Source organism: Atheta coriaria, unplaced genomic scaffold, assembly GCF_025399875.1.
Source record: "Atheta coriaria isolate IRGN ID8LTWV9N9 unplaced genomic scaffold, Caltech_Dcor_3.1 hic_scaffold_7_pilon, whole genome shotgun sequence".
NCBI classification, from domain to species: Eukaryota; Metazoa; Arthropoda; class Insecta; order Coleoptera; family Staphylinidae; genus Dalotia; species Dalotia coriaria.
This window is the reverse complement of record NW_027045449.1, coordinates 9548483-9570620: the sequence shown is the minus strand read 5'-3', so window position 1 is coordinate 9570620 and position 22138 is coordinate 9548483. Positions and strand designations below refer to the sequence as shown.

General features: G+C 37.8%; 1 protein-coding gene across 1 annotated transcript in view; it reads right to left on the bottom strand.

Moving 5' to 3' along the window:
- Positions 1–19236, bottom strand: part of LOC135796282 (splicing regulator muscleblind) — a 116986-nt gene extending 97750 nt beyond the window's left edge. The window contains exon 1 of the mRNA XM_065308217.1: positions 18930–19236. The gene's annotated coding sequence lies outside the window, so the exon portion shown is untranslated. The remainder of the gene's footprint in view (positions 1–18929) is intronic.
- Between the last annotated feature and the right edge of the window lie 2902 nt (positions 19237–22138).

Below are 22138 nucleotides of genomic sequence, written 5' to 3'. Positions count from 1 at the left end.
ATGATGATCGGTTAAGTAGTTTTTGCGTGAAAATGTAACAAACATCAGGACTTTGGCATTTATAATATTAGTAGGGATTTTCGCAGTTGTGAACACAAACAGCATATTTTTAGCTCATTTATTGCTCGTAAACCGTTAAATAAAAATCAATTCCATCATTTGTCAAGGCTTTAGAAGAGCTGCACACTTGCCAATTAAACTCTAAACTTAAATCAACGCATGTAGACAAAGCAGAGTTTATTCAGTTGGCAAACGATGCAAATGCAAAATGAAAATGAAAACAAAAACAAAAATCTTTGATTTGCACATTTGTAAACCGATTTTTTCAGTGAAGGTTGCACGCAATGACATAACACACATCACAATCAATCAAATTTCAAACTCGAACACAATCGTCGCAAACAAACACACAGCGCCCGAATTGTGAACATAATGGATTTTAAAGTGCGTGTTAAATCCGCACAAAGGCACAAATTTGCATGATAATAGTACGTGTAATTGTTAATAACGAGGTGCCTCATACACATACACACATGCGCATATGAATGTATTCGTAGCGGCGGCGCGACATGATGAGCGAAATTAAACAAAACCGTTTCCTGCACGATGCGATGCGATGCACGATGTGGATGTGATGCAAGCCGCCGCAATTTGCGAAATTTACGACAACGGCGCATATAAAGCGCAATAATGCCGCGTAAAACAACCATAATATAACACTTGCTTAAATAAATTACAGTCGGTGGTAAAATACGGCGGGCGCGCTAGACCGATTTGCATCATCATCCGCGATGGAGAAGAGAAGACTATTTTCAATTGTGTCGGTTGAGTATTTGCTTAAATGTCATTCGAGGATTTTATTGCGTATCGTTTGAGTATCACACACGCAATGCAATAAATTAATATTTTAAGAGTAATATAAACAATATTCTATTGCCTATTGCAAACACGTGTAGAAATTAAGTCGAAAACAATACAATTAAATTTCAAAACGAAAAGTTCAAGATAATTTAAATTTAACAGCCTGTAATTTATTGCTTTATTACCGAGAAGCATGGTTAAACCATTAATCAATGCAAATTGCCACAAATCACCCAGGGAATAATTAATCTGGTCAAAGCATTAATAGTTTTAATTTAAATTTCGCGTGAATTAATAGTATATTAAGTAACAAGCGGTTAAACGAGAGATTTTGTCAAGAAATTGATTAAGAGCGAGTGTAAGAAACATTTCATCAATCGAGTGTTTAATAACGTTTAGCCACATCATGCTTACGCTATTTTTTCTATTTTTTTTTTTAACTTTTTATTTTAAATCTTCGAAATTCGCTCGCACAATACTAGAAAAAATGCCAAGCTCCACCCCGTGACTAAAGCCCGTGAATAAAGTACTTAAGTCACGGCCTTGGCAATTTTTTATGATTCAAAACCGTGAAAAAACTGACTTTAATGGTGAAAGTAGAAAAAAACTAATAAAAATTATATTTGCGTATGAATAAAATGCAACTTTGTCAAGTGAATGCAACGCAATGAGTAATCTCCACAAGTGCATAAATTACACCGTCACTATTTGCTGATAAAAAAAAATAGACGAGGCGTATTTAAAGGTCGATTAATTATCATTTTTTTCTTCGCGCTGTGCGCGCTCGCACAGCACACGCTCGAGTGCCGCGACAATTTGTCGTTGGAATAAACAAACGGATAACTGCACGCATGAATGAGCAACTCCGCGAATAGAACGATTTCAATCATTCCGAATCAGAGGCGAGGCGTAAGCATGTGATTAGTGCTTCAACAGTATTTACATCCATTAAAAATTTACAAAAAAAAATTCAATTTTAACAAATATTTTTTAAATATTTAAACAAAAATATTTTTAAGCCGCGTAAATAGTCAGCAAATATGAACTATTTGCACAATGTGTCACAATAGTATAAATATGCAAATGCTGTACAAACATACCGGATCGAAATTTTATGATGTTGAATATTATATGGGTGTAATTACCCATATCGTAAGTGACACGTTAAGAGAGGCGTTAAAAATGCTCAGCCCACGCGATTGTCAGCAATGTCACCCGGTGTCACTTACATTACGCTAGGAATCAATTAACGAGCTCATTCATAGTTTTATGACACGAATTAAAACAGCAACTCGCAACGATTACACATAAATACTTACAATTTACATTTAATTATCAAACAAGCGGAAAATTATTAAGAAATAAATTTATATCATAGGAAAGTCTATGTTCAGTGTATATACCGCAAGTCAAAGCGTTGATTCACAGTATATCAGTAATATTTCATGTGTTAACTATGAGTAAGTCGCGTATCATCGGTAGTAAAATGTGTTTCTTTACAAAACGGCTATCTGCGGCCCGTTTTCCTGTTTGCTTTGAAATTTATCAGTCTTTGCACTTAGTGTCTGTGGCCCAGAGTAAATATGCGACGATAAGGAAGAGAAAAAACTCTCGCCGCAGAAATATCTCGGCATTAGCACGACAATTCTCTTCTGTAAAGTATCTACGAAGTATTTGTTATTTATTTCTCATTGTTCGCCTTTTCTTCGTCGTTTTAGAAACAAATTAGTATAACCTATAAGCATTTGATGTAGGTTACGCGCCCCGTCATCAAATTGGATGTCCCTGCACACCCCACAGACAACGCCGCGGGCGTGTAAGAGAATAAGCACAAATTTGGTGCAAAATGCGCGCTCGACGTGCTCATCCTCGACGAAAGCTCGCAAACATATGTGAAACAACGCAAGGGGTGTCTGCGCGGTAATAAACAAAGTGTTACACGCATATTACACATCCAACAATGGTGACATCGCAAGATTTATTAAATTATTTCCGTAAAATAAAAAATAAAAATAAAAAATTCGTGATTTTGATAAAATAAATCAATATAAAAATAAGCAAAACAAAAATATTTTAATACTAGTGTCATCGCTCAGTAGAGACGAAATCCAGCGGTTTGCTTCGGTAGGTGTGGAAATTACAGTGGTGTTACATTACATCGAGGAGGATTAATCTTGTTCCCGACGTATTAAGACACATGTTGTATTTATTACACGATCTGCACCGCGACGCGCGCTCAATCCGCAAATATTGCTGCCAAAAGTGCTGTCCCAAATTCGCACAAAATGTGCCAAAACGTACAAATCCTCTCTTGTCCTCCGCGCGCGCGCGCTTAAAAATTTATTTTTACTCTTTGCGTATTTACTTATTTAGGTACTACAATTTGCAATTTACTACAATGCGCACAAGCCGGTAATTGCTAAGTAGATTTTAAACAAGTGCTCAACATTCTCCGCACACTTCACGAGCGCGGGGGCTCTTATTTTCGCAATTGCAGTTGCAGTTCGAAATAACTTTCGTGCACTCTCTCTGTGGGTCAGTAATTTACGATTACTGATGAAGGAACGGAAGAATTGTGTGTTTCAAATAAAACAATTTCGATGGACCTCCGCGCACACAGAGTTTCGGAGACCGGTTTGCAGAAAGACAAAAAATCGAATGTGAACAACGCAGAGAATGCAAGATTCGAATATGTCCAACAGCAGAAGTCGAGAGATGCTTGTAAACTGGTTTTTATTAAAGCGTACGCACCCCCGGTTTGGTGGACAAACAAAAATGCACTTTATCATTTACATATTTACTAGAGTAGTAGACTGAATCTTGTATTATGTAAATATTTATAATTTTAAACGACTGCGGCGAGATTTTCTTGAGAAATTTCGGTTATAACGAGTTGTCTCCAATAAATGATGCGTTTACTTTATGCATATTAATTAACAAAGTGCAGCTGTCGCGTCTTTCATTCCAAGAAGCGCTTTTATATTATTTTGAGACGCGTGAAATCAAGCTGTAATATACAGGTGAGAAAAATTGCATTTTACGCAGATCATAAAAATTGACTCAAATTCAGTTTTATGTTTGTTTGTAACGCTTTGGAGAAAAAACCACTCAACCAATTTTATTAAATTTTGGTATGGAGATAGTTTAGACCTAGGAGAATATCATAAGCTACTTTTTGTCGCCAAAATATAACTTGAAGGGTGCGAAAATTGATTTGCAAGTTTGTGTAACAAAAAAAAAATTTCATGTATCAATATTTCGCAAATTTTGCACTAATTTAAATACAGCTAATCCCTGTCAATCAATTAAAAAAATTATCAACGCGAAAGCTAATGATGAATACAACTTGCGTGACTAGTAAAATGATGTAATATTAAATAAGTATCTGGTCCACCTCGTGTAACATTGCAGACAAAATTAGAACATAATTTAACTAATCATAATCTTCAAACAGCTCACATCTCCCGTGCGCGGCCGTATGAAAGCGTTTAATCATAACACCCATGTGTGTATGGCCACGCACGTAAATCACCTGTCGCTTCGAATTTTGGCGTTTTTGGTCCACGCGCGGAAAAGCTACAAACCCGCAAACGATCTCGTCGTTTGCAGGCGAGCATAAAGCGTCCGCTTTATTCTTCTTACATTTTCCGCTATAAATACAACAACGTACACACACAGTGCGCGTCTCTAACTTCGGTTACACATTTGCGTAATCGCGCGCAATAGCAATGATAATCATTTATAAATACGTATTGCTCGTGGGTGCGCGCACAGGGCCAGCGCATATTTTTAAAAATCGGCGACGCATCACGCAGCAGATCGTAAACGCGCGGATAATTGGATAATAATTCCAACTTGAACGTTTTTATTTCGACGTGTAATGTAATAACGATCGCGCAGCAGCGTTTGAAATTGAGTCCGAAACGGGTGTCGACTGCTGGCTGTGTCTTATAACTTTATATAACCAAATCATATGGGAGTCGCAACATGAACGAGAGCAACGAACGCGAGAAAAAATAATGTTGCGGAAAAAAAGCATGCTGGCTGCGTGAGTGAGTGTGATTCATCGGAATCAAAAACGTTCGGTTTATATTTATCTCTGTATCTATAGATTAAAAAAAGAATTGTTGGGTGTATTGGCGTTGGCAGGCCAATCATTCACGCCATAAAACAACAGTAAATTATATTTCGTTCACCTGCATGAAGAAAATTATGTTTTTTGAGGTTTTTTCTTAATTTTTAACAAGAAAAATAGAAAAAATATTTTCTTAAGCCTAATTCTTCATAATTCTTATGGGAAATTATTTTAACTATCAAATTAACTCATTATTTATTGATTTTTAAAGTAAAATATTTTAAATTAATTTTCTTCTTTTAAAAATACTAAAATTTTAATTTTTTTTCTAAAAAATCGAAAAAATTATGAAAAAATTGATTTTTTTAGAAAATATCACCAAAATTTGTTATAAAATTCCAAATAAACACATTATTTAATGTTTATTAAAGTAAAATATTTTTCTTCCTATAAAAATATTAAAATTTCAACAAAATTTTCCAAAAATCAATTTAAAAACATCAAAAACCTAATTTTTGCAAACTCTAATAAAATTTCCCTATAAAACTTAAAAAATTCATCCAGAATTTTATATTTACTACCCAAAAATAATCTAACATAAAGAAAAATTCAAATAGTTTATACATATCCGTTATACTTTGACACAAACACAAACAAAACTCAACTGAGCGGGTTTTCCCCCCGCGTGAATCGCATTACGAGCATTGCGCGCCATGCCCGACCAGCACGCACTCGTTTGTTCGTTGTTATTAAAATTTCCGTATACATAAACCTCTTAATGTCACTAATAAAGTACGCCAGTGCGGCGCGCTAGATAGCGCGCGCCGGCAAAGGAAACGCGCGCAAGAAAAGAGTCGCCGACTTCTCGCAGTCGTTGTCGTCGTCGCTGCCGCCGCCGCCGCCGCCGCCGCCGCTGCACATAAATCCTTAACGCATATGCCGGCGTCTGCATGGCTGGCGTCGGCGGCGGCGGCGACGCTTTCAACCCACATCGCACATAAGTGCAGCGCAGCGCACGCTCCCGAGCAATTCGTGATAAATTTGCGAAAATTAAGAATTAACGACGCATTTGCGGCAAATAAAACATTAAAGTTTTAATTCGACATTGCACCAAAACGAGTGTAAATTAGATTCACCAACAAAATAAATTTCAATCAAAAATTGATTTCATCATCATCATCAGTCTCAGCCTCTCCTCGCGTTTCTCACCTTTACACTTTTACATCCGACGAAATTTCAACGCCTTGTTTTACTCGCCTGACATTTGAATGCAACATGATGAACTTTTTGTTTTTTCATCTTTCACTCACAACATCTCACAAAACATTTTGTTTCGCATTATGCGCATGGCCGCCTCTCTACTTAATTCATTTTCTAATTAAATCCTCTTACTTTTTTGTGCATGCAGCATCGTAGTGGATTCAAAAAGAAGTCTATAACTTTGTTCGCCTTCGAGGAGTTGATGCCTTTCTAAAATAAATGTGTAACACGAGACGCTCGAAACTTTACTTCACTTCGCAAGCAAGCGAGCGAGCGCTGTGGAGAAAAAGCCAAGTTACGATTGCAAACACCGAATGCAATTTGTTGAAATCGGAATCTCAAGTCGCACACAACATGTGCAGCAAAGTAATACCGGTGAAATTCAACGATTCCTATTTGTTGTCGCATTGTCGCTTTGTTTCCCCAGTCATTTTAGTGTTATAGTCTAGAACACTGTAACATAATCGGCGCTTTGATCGCTTACAAAGCGCAAAATAAACAAATTTGGTAGCAGTGTGAAGCTAGTTAGCAGAAAAAAAAAACAAAAAAAAAGAATTAATTAGTTTTTTCCGCGTAACTCTTGCTTTTTAAACCATTTGATTAGCATTTTAAATAAAATTAATAGCCGATTGACCTTTACAATAAAATAACTTCCACAGATTGTATAACTTTGTACGAAAATGGTTTTATAACCCTTTATATATAAATTCTACACGTTTTTTTCTCGGGAATGGAGCTATTCAACTTTTCTTTTTCCTCGCTCTGCCAAATTCCGAGTTAATTTGGCAAAGTTTCGTCGGCGCACGCTAATCTCGATCTTCCGATCGGTCTCGAGCAGCAATTCGTTATCCATTTTACGGCCTTTTTCGTCCTTTATTGCCCCCGGTACAATCATCTGGTTGCTTTAGCTCGCTTTAGTCAGGTATAACTATAGCGGGGCGTAATGCGAATCTCTGCAAAGCCAACTACTACGTATCCTGCAAACAGCGGAAGGCTATATACGCGCGCAAGTCGAGCGGAAAATATGTTTTTCTTTCAAATTAACACGCCGTGCTCATCCACATAACGAGCCTCTTAAAGTTAAAACGTTTTAGTTTCTACAAACCACAAAAACTTAAAAAAAATCATTTATTACGTAAAATTCGCATTTTCAATTTTATTTTCAATTTCAATTCCATCCGCAATTGTTCCACATAAAAAATATAAAATAACTTATTCAAATCGAGTCGATAAATAAATTACGATTCCGTAAACGCTTCGATTTGCTTCGCAGCGCTCAAAATTAATAGTCCCCGCTTCCTTCTGCATTCAATTTCGCCTCCAATTTTAATTTCATTGTTCGACGACGCACATATCTGCAAATATTCCGTATATGAATGTGCACGCCGTCGTTACGAGTTCATCATGAGCGAGTGCACAACGAGGTCAGTCGACATGCAGTCGTCGCGGGCATTAATGCCCCCGCGAAACATCGGCGTCGTCATTGTACACCACGCATGTGTAAAATTGTGTGTTTACTGTGTGTACGCGCGCAATGAGTTAATGAAACTGGCCCACATGCTTCTCGCATTAACACAATCGTAAAAATTACCAAAGACACACAAAAAACTTTCTAGCAATCAAAGAAAATTCTTAAATGCAATAAATGCAACTTTTGTTATTTTGTAAGATTGTAATAAATACAATGATTGACAACACGTATTTTGTTTGACTCATGATTATTTAAATATTCATGAAGGCACAGCGCGCCGCGCGCATGTCGCCTTTTTCCATCGCGTCATTACTCGCGCCATCCAGCGATATTATTCATCTCTTCGTGCGTCTCTGGAAGTCTGGACGTTGGCTGGTGTGCTGCGCTGCATTACGTCGTCGTGCGGCGTTATTTATGCGGTAAAACACGTGAGATTAAATGAACGTGACCTCATCCGTGCACTTTCCACAGAGCCGAGGAGAGTTCGTGGCATCCGCCGCACGAATGCCAACAGACACACACAATGCGCGACTCACAGGAGTGTGGGCCGATCGAAATTAAGATTAAGTCGGGGCTTCGATTTCGCATCGTAAAAATAAATTAAAAAAAAAACAGAATTTTTCACTGTACATAAACGCTTTGATTTGCAACAAATATTCATTAAAATCCACAATTTGCACTTTGCAGGTTCGTGGGGCGGCGGCAAAACCGCTTCGAGTTTGTCAAAGTGTTTAGTTTATAAATTAGCCAACTTTGTTTGCTAGTTTGCAGCTTTCTCGCGCATAATTCTTGTTTATTGTGTTAGCCGCTTGTGTTGCTTATGATGCCTCGCAAAATGCGCGCTCGGTGTGTATTTCGCGCCGTTTCGCAAGCAAGGAAATTGAGTAATTAGCACTAATTGTGCAGCTGACACGTGCAAAATACGTCCTCGGTGGCAGACGGGCGTGCGCCCGTGCCCGATCGACGTGTGTTCGACTTTTCCGAAAACCGCCCCTCGCTGCCTGGCTGGCTGAAAACCGCCCCCGCACACACAAAGTGAAATCGACATGTTGATCCACGAGCCAAACTCCACTACGCCAGCCACGGCGGCGCATACAAAGTGCACTCGAAACTTGCGCGCTTGACATTCTGTTTATATTCGTGAATTAAGTAAATTTACAGATTTCGGATTTTGCAAGCAGCGTAAATTACACTCCACCAGCCTGAAACTTGTATAATTGTACACCGGGTAAAACTCAATTAATCTGCGCGCGCGCGCGCGTAATTAATTGTGCAACTAATTGCGCTTTTTGTCGATTGCGGAAATGCTTTTCATTAAACTAGTCGTAATAAACATTAAAACACATGGCGAGCACTTTCACTATGCGTTTGACGCTCCCAGCAATCGTGGCAGTCATTCAACCGCCCTTTAAACTCCTTTTTAAAGAGCAACTATTGCGCCAAAGCAGGCAAGATTCAAGAGTCGTCGCTTGATAAGGCGCTCTTTGCCCGTCACTCTCGCAGCGTACGCTCGCGCTTTTCCTGTTTTTACTTCTTCTACCGCGGCTGCCGGCTGCTAAAGCAACCTTTTCTTCATCCACTCATTCAACGAGCGCGCGCGCTGACATAATGCTACCTTATTTGTCGCGTTGTAGGTGTGCATAAAATCGAGTGAAAGCCTTTCCCGCAGATGTGCAAATAACCCTCTTTGGCTGCTGGCTTTCAAGCAATTCCCGCGCTTAAATCTTCGCAACCGCTTTTGTCACCCGTGCGCAAATTATGATAAATAAAACGGCGCGGATAATCGGATGAAATATTTAATCTTAATAAATGAATATATTATTTCGTCTTGAAAAATTTTGCAAACAAATTTACACATGCATATTTAAAACAAACTTTTAATCACCATTTATTTTTCTCCATATTTTGATAGCGATTATCTCGTAAACTAAAAGCGATAGAAACAAACGGATTGAAAATTCTGAATTCTCGTAAAATTCTTTATAAGATCGGATATTCAAATCATAAACATTCAAGAGAAAATTGACGAAATTTGAAAAAAAATGCGAAAATGCTTTTTGATTAAAATGCAAAAATTTGTTTTCAATAGAACAGAAATATTTATAAAAATAGGAACTCCATAGAATTGACAAATATAGTATATTAAAGAGCAATTAATTCCTCATCGTATGCACCTATTAGTTTCCAAAAATACGCGTTATTTTGAGATTGCAAGCCAAAAAACTGTTTTATTTTGCTTCAAAATTCTTTTTCACTTAAAAATCATTATCTACTAAAAAATTCCAGTTGTGAATTAAATCTTGCAATAAAACATTACCGTCACCCCGACGTAATACAAAAACAAATTGCACGGCTTTAAAATTATGAATTACCTGACACATCATACAACTTCCAAGCGTCCCAACTTGAAACGAAAGGTGAAACAAAACCGGCGGCGACCAAACCGAAGGTGTTTTAAAATAGTTTTTCAAGCATGACGCTTTAATAATACGCGGCACGCCGGAGTGATATACCTACCTGGCGTCGAGTTAATATTAGAGCTTATAATAGACGAAGCAAACGCGCACCGAGACCGTCGCCTATAAACTCATAACTGCTATGTGTGTGTGTGTGTGCACCGTTGAAATATCGCATTTTAATTTAATTAATTCAAGACTGCACGTTACCAACACCGGCGCGCAACGAAAACACAAGATTTAGGGTTAGATAATGCTGTCATAAATTAGCAAACGCAGAAAAAACACATTTTATTCGGCTTAAAATCGAAAACACACACACACACATCCAGTAAAATAAATTGAAATGCCAGCCGAGGGCGAAAGCAAACATGGCGTTGATTAAAAGGCGCCTAATTAAATATGCGACGCAATCTAAATACGCATCTAAGTGTTACTCAAAATATTAGTCGTCGTCGTTAAAAAACTGGTGGAAATAAATTTCGCCAGCGTAAAAAAAGCTCCGCACACAAGACGTTTGCCTATTAGAATGTGTAATTATTGCTATTATGCTTCATTGTCAGGACAGAGCTCTCGGTATTTTCCTAATTTACTTCCATTACACGGCAAATATCTACAAGACAATGGCGCGTGCATTAACAGCGCGCCGACGATGCACCTCACACGTTGTTGCCGCGCGCAGGAAGAAAAGAAGACAAAAGAGTCTGCAGCGCGGAAAACCGCATAAAAGACAGAAGGTACGTACCTAGAACGCGCGGTAAATTGCATTTCGGGGCCGGCGAGCCACCTCGGAATAGTAAATAAGCAAAAATTGCTTCGATGCACTTAACGCAATCAGGCTATATTGAAATGAATTGAATGGGATCGCGCGCGCCGAGCGATGTAAATGCCGGAGAGATAGAAGGAAAAACACAACGGTACAATTGAAAAGCTTCGATTTAAATGTAAATTTAAATGCAGAAATGCAATCGGAGTATTATATAAACACGACAGAAAGCTGCAAACTGATTTTAAGTGAATAATTATGAGAAAAAGCGATTTTTTTTATCTTTAAGTTATATTTTAGCATCAAAAGGTAGCCTATGTTATTCTCCTGGATCAAAACTATCTCCGTACCAAAATTTATCAAAATTGGTTGAGTGGTTTTTGCTCCAAAGCGACACAAACATACATATATAGTATAATCTCTAGGATAATTCCAATATTTTTTATTCCCCGGCGAATAAAAAAACTAAAACCGAAAGTAATCTAGCAATTCACATTTACCTCCGCTACCGGTAGGTAACTCGTGCAATTTGGACGTTAGTACTTAACTCAATTAGATGAAAACTTTGCTCGCCAGGCGGACGCATTATCGAGTTATATGCGACCGCATACATTAGTGGCCGAAGGCGCCAGCTCCGGCGCGGACTAAACTGTAAGCTAGTACATACATCGTAATCTAGAGTAAATCCCATCAAGGAATTACAACGTGCATGCACAGCCTCTGCCACCGCTGCTGCTGCTGCTTCTCCAAGGTAACCCGGCTGTTTGCAATCGACGGCTAAAGAGGTAAGCGTCGCTTGCGAGGTGTGGATGGGGCACACCTAGAGGGTCTTCGGTGTCTAGGGGTTGATTGGGCACAAAGCCAACGATACGCTGCTTACCACCACCGCAGCGCCCTATCAATCCTCATTGATCGCGGATTCGCTCTTGCGGCGTAAGCTCGCCTGCATGCTTAATATCGATGCTAATGCGAGTTATTAGCATTAATGCCGCAGACTCATGCGAATTATTATCATTCACGCGCGCGCGCAACTCATACTAATTTCGGGTAAATGTAATCAAATCAAACTAATTCTAAATAAACCAATTTTAGCGAAAATTTATGTTGAAAAATTCACATTATCTCCGAAAATATCTATCGTAGATCTTCAGACTAAAATTTATTAGGTTTAGAATTAAATATTTTATAATCTGTTAAAATTTTGTTGAAATTGATTGATTATTAAGAAAGTTATTAAGAAGAAACTAAAATTTTATTTTTTAACTCATTTTTGGCAAAAAAATCAAAATTTTTCTTATTTTTTTAAATTTTCTCCTATAGGGGAGGGTGGGGCAAAGTGGGCCCCAAAAGCGAAAAAAGGGAATTTGTTTACCTTTTTTCACTCGTTACACTATTTTTTACATCCTTGTTCAGTATTCAATATTAATAAGACGTGTCTATCAAAATAAAAAAAAATCAGAATATGGGGCAAAGTGGGCCCCCACTCATAAAAATTAGGCTCTTCCGTTTGTATCAATTTTTTGCTTATATTATTTTCTTTTTTTATTTCTTACTTCGAATTTGTTGTGGATAAGTTGTTTTTGCAACTTCATCCTATATATCAAAAATTTTAGGGGGTCCACTTTGGCCCTCAATTTTTTAAGCCTCCTGAATTTCAGGGGGCCCACTTTGCCCCCAGGGGCCCATTTTGCCCCCCCCTTCCCCTATTTACTACCAGTAACTCCTAAATTATTAAATTACTACCCGATTGAACTCACCACACCCACACAACATACAAAATAAACCAATTTCAGCGTAAAATTATGTTGAAAAAATCACATTATCTCCAAAAATATCAGTCATAGACCTTCAAATCAAATTTTATTTGTTTCAGAATTAAATGTTCTATAATCTGTCAAAATTTAGTTGATATTGATTGATTATTAAGAAAGTTATTAAGAAATAAACTAAAATTTTATTTTTTAAGTCATTTTTGGCAAAAAAATAAAAAAATGTCTTATTTTTTTAAATTTTCTCCTATATTTACTATCAGTAACTCCTAAATTATTAAATTACTACCTGATTCAACTCACCACACCTACACAAACACACAAACTGTGTTTTTTAACACACAAAACGATAAATTTTAATTTAGATGTTCACTTCAAGCGATTGCGCTGCACGTACGATGAAAACTTTTCAATGCAAACCATCAACATACACAACAAAAAACCCAAAGAAAGATAATCAGCGTGGGCCTTAAATGTACCCGTACGTTAACCTAACCTCAAATCCTCCTCGAGCTACAACGCCGTTCACGACCTGTTTCTCGCATGAAAAACGGTACAAAACACATGTAAACATTGTATTATTAATAATTAACGAAAATTATTGGGATATTAAAGCGTCGTTAGCGACGCTAAATTTGGCGTTTTAGATAAACGCTGCTAACGAACACGTACTCGTAAAGTGAGCGACTCTCGCTCGCGTCCGTCCCAAAATCGGAGAATTATAATTGTCACTCCATTTTTGGGCGCAATCTTTGCATATTTAATCATACGCCCGAGCCTTCTGAATACAGTAAATAAACGTTTCGAATTTCTACGCATTGAATAATATTCATAATGTGCGTACAAAGTGCGTGATTATTTAATTGCGCAAGATAGGCGTGATTCACATATGGCACGCATCAAAGATGTGTGTTGTGACTTTCCCTCGACACTTGTAATTAATGTTTGTGCGCGCTCAAAATCAAAGTTTGCCAATTATTTCATTGTAACATTACCTGGTAGGTAACAGCGTAAAATGACTCCGAAAACACATACCTGCAACAAAAATAAACAACGCATTAAAAATTGATACGATTACAAATATTTGCAGGCGCATAGCTTTCTTTTTGCGGCTGCTTGTTTTCCGCATGTGTGTAATAATAGCGCACAACGCCCACCCGACAAATGCATTGTTATGCAAAAATATTACACATTTCAAACGCGGTGTATTAAAACACACAATACCAAACATGTTTTCGTATAGGTACTAATTTCGCATAATAAGTATACCAAGAAAAAATTGAAAAACAACACTAAACAGATGCGGAGTTTGTTTCGCCGCATAATTTTTCAATTCTGACGTGTTTTACCAACTTTATAAACTGATCACCGGCGATTATTCAACACTTATTCAACACCGAAGGCTGCATTCCAAACAGTACACACACAGGTGATGTATATACAAAACGTCAGGGATTTATTTAAGCCGCGTAAGAACGTAAGAAGTGAGATATGAAGCGACGCATCGCGAGTTTATCTTGCCGAGGATGCGCGTTTTCCGAGCGAACGACGTGAATGTGTAGAAAGATGTGAATAGCCTGTTCATACACACATACAGAGTGTTTAAATCCCTTCATAATAAATTTTTATAACAAAAATTTGATTAATTTTATTTTATCTCAAAAAAAAATATGTTTTATTGATATTTTTATCTGTAAATTAAATTGATTTAATGAAATATTCACCTAATGGTATAATTCGTGTACAAAGTGTATGTACAGAGTACACACCGCGTACCCAAAAATAGCCCACGTGAGCTAAACGTCTAAAATTAATATCGCCAGGGTCGAAATTTTCACGTACGCGAAATATCACTTATTACTTGCACCGCACATAAATTAACAAGCGCCGCATTGAAAACCGACTAAAAATAAATACGTATATTCACATCAAAGTAAAAAAAATTGCAAACAATTTCAAAAAAACACACAAACAATCAAATTTCCTTACATTTATAATTTTTTTTCCAACTAATGACAACTTCTACTTGAATAATTAATCCCACTATGTTAATAAATAAGAAATATTACTGAAAACACCACCGCGTACATAGCATAAACAACGCATGATTAAATAATGAACATTACAGCAGGTATAATGAGCAGAAACAGGTAGAAAGAGTAATTTGGGATTTGATAAACGACGATTATTAATTACCACATGCGCACATGGCATGCGACCCCAGGAATAATTCAAAAACCGTACGAATTTCGATCCGATCCGAGAAAGCAATTTACAAAAAAAAAACGTCCACATTCAACTACACATCGTCTTTATGTAACGACGCCTCTCGTTTTGTTTCGCGCACGCGTGCAGAGAAAGAAAGAAATTATTTCGTTGCGTGCCTGTGGCGAATTTAATATGCATGGGCCACCGCGTGTCGTATTCTTCGCAATATCAGTTTATGCACTGTCACAATATATCCGCGTACTCTTCGAGAGAGACACAGAGTTTTTTTAGGGAGACTTTTATTCCAGATTGGTGAACACAACACGTTTAATAATTTATGCGGTGCGTAAAACTTACATGTACACTCACTGTAGGTACATGTGGGGAGCGTAAAAAATGTCACTGCTTTAATCATTACAAATAAATGTCGCGCGTATAAAAAACGCAAAGCTTGTCGTATGAAAATTTATATTGTCGATTGTCATGCATGGTGATATCTCATTTCTACTGGATGAATTAAACGTAAAATGTTATTAGCGCAACTCTTCGGCGGGTCAACAATTTCGGTATGCGGTTTCTGTTTGCACAACAAATCAAATATTTGGTTCTCCTCGCTGCGCCCGCAAGCAAACACCCACCGCAGCCAAATATCCAAAACCAACATGCGAAAAATTCGCGCCTTAATAAAGTTGTGCGACTCGCGATAAATCTAGTTTTTGCACACCTGCATCGCCTATTTTTTTTTCTCTCTGTGTAGGATCGTAAATTAACGTTTGAACTGTACAAACTGTAGCATTAGTATACTGCGGAGCGTGCCCGCAATCGAAAAACCGCCGACCGACCGCCGAAAATCGCAAATGAAAAGAAAACGAAAGTTAAAAAGTTCTCTGGCGGTCGTCAAGTGCGCCCGCGGTTCACCTTCCTCCTCTCGCTAGCGAGCGCGAGTTATTTACGGCTTTTCGCCGAGATTAATTGTTCTTGGCAATGAGTTTTGTAATTTGTACTCGTACGTACACTACAACATCACATCACGCGAGACAATATCGAATGTTTTTCGAATCACCCACACTTTTCGCCTGTGCAAAAATGTTAATTGCACAATACCTCGACCATAACGAATAAAAATAAACAACAACAGGATTTAAAGCAAGCAGGGATAAAAGAACGTAGAAATAAAAAAAAAACGCGCGTCGTCGTAATTCGATCAATTCGCAGCGTTCCTAATTGCTACGAGCGCGCGCACAATGCGCTGAATGTAACGAATGTAATCGAGAATTTGCGAAGCGTTGCGCCCGTGCTCTGCATTCCTGCTGCTGCTGGTGCACGCCGCCGCCAGGAGCGAGGACGCATGGAAATGCCGCCTCTTTGATTTGTTTATTTTATTTCGGAAATTTCCAGCGCGGCACAACCTCACCGGATGCGAAATACGGGAAACGAAGACAAACACGTCGAAATACAGAGTGATACAAATTCCGGCGGCGGTAAATATTGCACCTTTCTTTACTAGGCTTCAATTTGAATGGAATATTGTTATCAGTGGGGCAGAGGAATGAAGAAAGCGAACGCCGAGTGTAATTATTTACATTTCGCTCTTTTAGGCCGTTTTCCGGCTGGCTTATAAACGTATTAGGCACATTTTCGGGGGCGGCGCGTACGTCCACCGACGTAACGAACGATACGACCGAATGAAGACCCGAGTCGAACAGTCGTCGCAAAAGTAAAGCGAAATTTTATTATCAAAACGTCCTTTACTCTCCTTCTCTCCTTCCTCGCGCTTGTCTCTTAGTCCGTATTTAATAATACACAAAATCCCAATTAATTTCAAATTTAATACAAACCCAACGACAAGATGTCATCGCCAGCAGAAGCTATTTGTATCCGAATAAAAATGTAATTTACATTCAGTCAATGCCGACGATAATGAGCCGCATAAAAGTCAAAGCCTCTTCTTTCGTTTTTATTTCTCCTTTTTTTTTTCAATTTCTTTTGGTTATCATTAAAAATTAAACAACTTCAAACGCATTAATCAAAGGAATCTCCTGTGTTTACTTTTATATAGGTACCAACTCGTAAAACCACAAATTGCGATTTGATTTTACTTTTTTTGCTGCGCGTTTTTTTTCTGCGTTTTGCTTGTTGTCTGTGCGTTTTTGCGCATTGCTTGATTTATGTATCGACTAGTCGTCGACCTACATTCGTTCATTAACGTTAGATTCCCGTTGACTCACGTTGGCTAGAGCAAAAACACGACATTCACAAATTTGTTGTGTTGTCAGATATTAGTTCCGCCGGCGGACAAAAACCACAAAATACGCTAAACAAGAGGCATAGAAAGTTTTATGTAGATGCAATTTTAATTTTACTTTCCCTACTTGTGACTTTTGACACTAAAAATAATCATTAACCATTTTTTTTTATTTAAAAAAACGCGAATTTAAAGCTAAATATTAATTTCTTCGTTATAGCGTTATATTTTCTCTGTGTAACAACGAAAAATATTTTAATTTCTAGCAATTATGAGCTATAATATTTTTTCAAAGACATGACATTGATGATAACATTTGAAATATTGTTGTAATTATGATCCCAGCATCCCTACAAATTGCAATGCAAATTTCTATAACTTAAGCACGATTTTTCAGCTAATTTGTTGGGGTGCATGTTGCGTTACAACAAAATCATTTAAACATAACACAAGTGAATACAACAGGAAATATTTACCGGCATTTTTACAAGAGTAATTGAGTTTATAACCAGCTTACAAAGATTAAACAGATGCCAATCCACGGAAAATCTCAAAATTTGATTAATTTTAATTCCCTGATGTAACAAAACCTCGATAATAACAAAATAATAATAACTAAATATTTTTAATTAATCTAACAGTACAATAAAATCCAAAAATTCATCTCCACGCGTTAAAATCCTCTGCCCAGTTTCACAACCCGCCTAATTATTATAATTGATCAATTTCCTATATATTTAATCTCCACAACACGCAGAAACCAACCGTGAAACAGACATTAAACGCATTGCGATAAACTCCATCGCTTTTTTTCCCTCCACGCCATCCGAAACCTGTTTATTCCATTCGGGATTGTCGTGCACACATCAATCGCCTGCCATAGAATAACCTACACGACCATAGGCGATAAATTAATTGAAGTTTTAATTTACATCGCCTCCTAGCAAGACGCTAGCAAGAATGCAGACGTCATCGGCGCGCACATAACACGCGCTCATAAGTCATGAAGATGGGGCCATTACTTAGTACCTAGTTGGTTTATTACTGCCAACATTATGAGTTTTATGTTAATACCGAGATACCGTGGATATATGATCGGACGCCGTAAAAGTGTAAGTGTACTAAAACTAGTGCTCGGAGGATGTATGCTCGAGTGGCACACACATAAATTAATATCAAGTGTATGATGGTACCTTGTGCGTTTCAATTTAATCAAGTAAGCAAAAGTAGCTGTTGTTATGTGTAATATCAGCTTGTTTGTTGTTAATAAGTGGGTAAACTTAAAATTTGGAATTAATAGCAGGGAGTTTCCTTTGTCCTTCATGGTTCAAAAACATTTTTTGAAGATTGTTAAGTTTAGAAATTGATGCGTTAAATTTTATTCAACGATTTAATTATATTATGCATTTTTAATAGGCAGGTTGTCATGTTGCGCCATCTAGCGGAGTGATTGGTAACCTATGTAACATAACCTAAAAACTACACTTACACTGGTGGGTGTGGTGCGTAAAAGCACAATCACTACAATGCATTGTCTATTTCCCTGCAACACGTTTGCTACGCGTGTATTTTGTATCGACGCTCGCAGGCCTGCATGTGCTGCGCACAATCATTCCCCTTCTCTGTTTATCACAGCTTAGAGCGGCTCTATCTGCCTCTTCCTGCGAGCCGCGCGGCCTCGTTCCGAGCTACACTAACCTAACCAAACCGACCGAAAACAACACCGGACACAAAAACACAACGCACGTTAACCAACAAAACAGACCGAATTGTACATGTTATATAAGCGTAACCGGTCTAAAATCGCAATTCATTTACCTTTCTTTCTGCAGTGTTCTCTCGGCCAATCCTGCTGCAACCGCACGGTTCAATATGCCCGCTCAAATGTAGTACGTGCGGCTGTGGCTGTTTGCGGTCGGCGGACACGTTTCGTATGGCTGGTAACTCGTGGCAGGATACCTCGTCGACAACATCGGCTGGTTGCAGTTGCACGCTGGACACGCGCAGGCACACAAAGCGAACGAAAAATTTTGAAAAAAACTAAACGCCGACGACGTAAAACGCTAACAAGCGCACAAGCGAGGACAGAGAGGAGAGACGTCGCAACGCTGTGAACGCGAGCAGCAGCAGCTGACACGCGCCGCGTCGTCGCCGTCGCGGTCGCGGATCACTTCGGGCGGAATCGCGCGCGCCCGCGAACGCTGCGGGCGCGTAATTCAAACGCGATGAATTATTGATCAAATGCACTTGCTGCGTCAGGCCGGCCGGCCGGCTTCTCTTCGATCGACAACAAAAGACGCTGCCTGCTGCTTGAGCTATTGATAGGGGAAAAATTAGAACGATACATGTACAATAGAATTAAATCAAATAACCGCCGCCATTGTTCGCGTTCCACGAAGAAACAATTTTGAATCAACTGTGGTAATTATTTGTATATGATCTAGGTTATGTAAAGTTACACATAACCTCAAATCAATAACCATTAATTTTTTTTAACGTTTTTCTTGATTTTTAATTGATTATTTCTGTTTGCAGTTTAAAAATAATTAGATTTCCCACAGTTAATTATCCGGCGTCATTCCAGCCGTGCCCGACGCACTTTGAATTCCAATCATAACGCATGTGATTTGTGCTTAGTCGCCGCATGTACGCACTCGTTTTGTTTGCGGTTTATTTTCGGAGTGTCGCATTGCAAGCAGACAACTCGCGCAATGCGCATTCCTTGAACGCCGCGCACTTTTTGCATTCGCACACTGTTTTTCTTTTTCTACATCCTATTATATAGTATTACGTTCTCTGCATGCGCAATTATACCCCCGCTGCGGGGGAAATTTTCAATCACACGCGATTTAATAAGTTTGCAAAAGTTGCGAAATGTGTCGTAACAGTTTATTTCTTCACGGATAATTTGGCAACGCCGCACACGTTGCGCCTAGGTGCGAGAGGAAGGTCAGTAAATCACACGCTAATCCTTTGCCATCCTTTCATCCGTGGCCCACCTACATAATTCTTCGGCCTGTCTCGCATCCGAGTTGGAAAACTTCGCGCTATCGATTCCAACTTGTAGCCCAAGTTAAAGTTTTCTAATACACATGACGCATTTTAAATTCCGCGCAGGCGAACGCCGAAGGGTGAACGTGGAATGAAGAAAATACATTACCACATTTTATAGGCACGGAAATACCGGTATTAATAACGGTTAACCGGTAGTTTTTAGTTTTTAGAAAAATTTTTGAAATTTTTTTTATTTTTAAATTTTTAATACATTATTTACAAAAAATACCGGTATACCGGTTAAATGTGTGAAATACCGGTATTAAAACCGGTATACCGGTATTTTTTTTCATAAAATTTAAAAAATAATAATTTTTTATTTAAAAAATACCGGTTTTTAATACAAAATTCACATTTCCAGGCACTTGCGATTGAATGAATAGAAAATGTGAGAATTTTGCAATTTTCAAATGGTCGAGCGCGTTTTCCGACTCGCAAATGTACATAATGACGATAGAAATAGAATTTATGACCGGCTTTTAATGCTGCCTAAAATTGCCCGCATAAATGATATTTTTAGTTTTGGCTATATGTTTCGCTGCGCTTGTTTTACATTTTCAGTTTCTCGCTCGCATTGCAATGGAAAATTGAACATGTTGTTGTTTAAACAAGCAAACTTTGCCACTACACATAAATATTTAATAAGATGCATACGTACAGTTTCGCTTACTTTTCGCTGGAAGCGTGAAATATTCAAAATTTCATTCGGTTTGCTTTTGTATTTATTAATTTATTTATATTTCTGCGTAGGAAGTAAGTAATGAAAATTTAATTGAAAGTGAATCAGAATCAGCATCAGCTAGGCAAAGGTAAAATTGATGATGTCACACGGCGTGAATTATTCTAGAAGCGAGCCGAAGCCCGCGTGAAAATGCAATTTCCGCGAACGCCGTCCAACGAATTTAATGCGCTTTTATCGCTTTCGGATGGTGATGAATCACGCGTAAAAGCATCGCGTCCATAGATAAATACATATTATTCAGCGCACTTTGTGATTTACGAATTTGTCGACTGATTGTGTATTTTTTCCTTTTCTGCTTTTATTTTTTTTGTGGGCGAAATCTCGAGCTGCATTTCAATTCAATTTCTGAGATACTTTAAATTAAACGTTTATAGAAAGTCAATTGTAATAAAATAAAGCGTCGAATAATAAAAACGTGTTCCATTGAGTCGAGCAGGTTAACAAGTTGGTGTAAATAAAGAAAGAACAATAAAACCAGCAGAACAAAGGCAATTGCCTCCAGTTATTTGTAGAATTTATTATAGAATTTCAATCGATTGTCTTCTTTTGTATTACGAATGCAATTAAATGTTTAAATGCCAAAAAAGTTATATTTTTAGATCGAATTCAATTTGTTTGCATTGTGAAATCAAACAATATCATTTTAGAAATTTAATTTTTGCCTAAATTTGGTGTAAAAACAAAAATAATTAAATTAGGTAAATGGGGAATGATTTTATTATAGGCAACCAATGATACACTAACAAAAGTACATTAAAATTGATTTTTTTCAGTTTTTTCGTTGTTTTAGATGATTTTTCTATCAAAACAGTCAAAAAACATTGCCTGAATGTCTTTGTTGATAAGTAATTATCTTTATTTTTACTAAAATCATTGATTTTCTTCAAAAATAAAGATTTTTAAGCTATTTTTAAGGTTATTTCAACTAAAATTTAATATATGCAACCATATTTAACCATTTCTACTCTTGTTCCTCTTAAATTATTAATATTTCACATGAATATCTCTAAAATTAGTTTAATTTCTTTCCCGAATCGAGTTTAGTATGTTATCGTCTAAATTTAGCACCATAGCAGGATGCAAATGGAAAATCATTGCTTTCGCAATTAATGCTGATGTTTTGATGTTTACGGCGGCGCACATAATTCATCCCGACATCCCGGTGTGTCTGCCGTCTCTGGAGCCGCCGCCGCCATCGCGTAGGTGTCTTTAACGAGCGCCCCGACGCGAC